This window comes from Priapulus caudatus, unplaced genomic scaffold (assembly GCF_000485595.1).
Source record: "Priapulus caudatus unplaced genomic scaffold, Priapulus_caudatus-5.0.1 Scaffold480, whole genome shotgun sequence".
Taxonomy (NCBI): Eukaryota; Metazoa; Priapulida; class Priapulimorpha; order Priapulimorphida; family Priapulidae; genus Priapulus; species Priapulus caudatus.
The window spans coordinates 69,069-71,296 of NW_014577541.1; positions in this window are offsets into that span (position 1 = coordinate 69,069).

Sequence of the window (2,228 nt, forward strand, 5' to 3'; positions counted from 1 at the left end):
ATGGGGTTACATGGGGTTACATGGGGTCACACCGCGTCACATGGGGTCACATGGGGTCACATTGGGTCATATGGGGTCACATGGGGTCACATCGAGTCGGGTGCCATCCATCAATTAATTCAAAGTCTGCATGAAGACGAGCTGGGACGAGTGTGCATATACGGACATAGCCCAGCATAGGATGTAAGCTGCAGACATCGGCCTGCCGCAACAATCGGGCCATTACAAAACTAACGCGCTTTCCAAGACGACGTGCTGTTATTTAAAACGGAGCATTTCAATTCGAACGTGCGAATTATGCTACCTGGTATTATGTTACTGCGTTGTTGTCACGTACCTACTGGATTCCCGTGAAATAAACACTTACGAACTTCTGCGAGCGTATTCGATGCACTTAGCCCCGCTTGTACACGTTAGCTTATATATAATGCATCTTTACGGAACGAGATCCTGCGTGGCAAAAGAATTGAGGAATATAGTCGAACAACAAGCGACGTGCGTTCGTTGTGAAGACATGCGATCATTGAGTGTTAGAATGGTACACCGGACCGTGATACAAGGCCGAACACTAGTATTAACCACGATACGAGAATAGCGCTGTCATATAGAAATACATGCAATCATCGCGTGTTAGAATGGAACACCGGACCGTGATACAAGGCCGAACACTAGTATTAAATATGATACGAGAATAGCGCTGTCATATAGAAATACATGCAATCATCGCGTGTTAGAATGGTACACAGAACCGTGATACAAGGCCGAACACTAGTATTAACTATGATACGAGAATAGCGCTGTCATATAGAAATACATGCAATCATCGCGTGTTCGAATGGTACACAGGACCGTGATACAAGGCCGAACACTAGTATTAACTATGATACGAGAATAGCGCTGTCATATAGAAATACATGCAATCATCACGTGTTAGAATGGAACACAGGACCGTGATACAAGGCCGAACACTAGTATTAACTACGATACGAGAATAGCGCTGTCATATAGAAATATATGCGAGTATTGCGGTTAACCTGAGGCGCCGTGAGTTTACGTAATGAATATAATGAGATCTCTAATTAGCCGAGAGGCGAGCGTCTCCGGTGATTTATAGGAAATCGCAGACGAATTTAATCAGCGAATTTAATGTAGAAATGAGATATGAAATGAGTTTAATGTTTGTTTTGACACGTCATTAGTGAGAGGGTTTTCGCTGTTGAATTTTGATGGGACTAAAACGGCTTAGACGATTTTAGCGAAACATCTCAAATATAGAATCGATGTTGTTGTTGCGTTTCGTCGCGCAATTTCGCTCGTTTTCGTTAGCGAGGTCAGGCAAAGAGATAACGTATCCAAGGACAAACCTCGCTAAGAGCTCGCATAGTCGTAATATTTTGTTCGTGATTTTTGTGTGAACGCCTCATGGGAAGGATTTTACACGTATTTTTTAGTAGTTATTATAATCTATATTATTATTAGGGCTAATTTTTTATATTAATGGTTTAATCGTTCTGATATACAATCGTTCTCACCATGCAGCTACGGGGGCCACTAGGTCGTACGAGGGCCTCTCTCTCTCTCTCTTTCTCTCTCTCTCGTTTTTTCGCTTTATCTTTCTCTCTCTCCTCTCTCTCTGTCTGTCTGTCTCTCTCTCGCTTTCCCCCTCTCTCTCTCTCTCTCTCTCTCTCTCTCTCTCTCTCTCTCTCTCTCTCTCAGTAGCCGCATGCAGACCCTACGTGGGTGTTGCTATCCCCCGGGCGTGGAGTGCTACCGCAACGTGGCAGCACTAGTATTAGGATTAATATTATTAGTATTAGTATTAGTATTAGGTTAGGGTTAGGGTTAGGGTTAGGGTTTTTGCATCATGATATCTGTCCCTACACCATAGATATATTTTTGTGGATCACACCCCCTATATATAGCGATACGATATATTACCCTTCAGTGTTACGGTTAGTGTTGGAGTTAGGGTTACTTTTACTGTTAAGTTTTGAAGTATACGTCAACTGTATCACGTGACTCTCACTCCACGCCCGGGGGATAGCAACACCCAACATACGTTTACTCTCACTGCGTGACGGCGGGCAACAACGCACTGATGAACCCCTTTAGATTAAAAACCTGTAGTGTATAAATCAATCACAAAATGATACACAAACAGCAGGGGAGCGTATTATATGGCGAGACGATAGGGAGCTACAGACGAGAATACAGACAGAGCTATATAC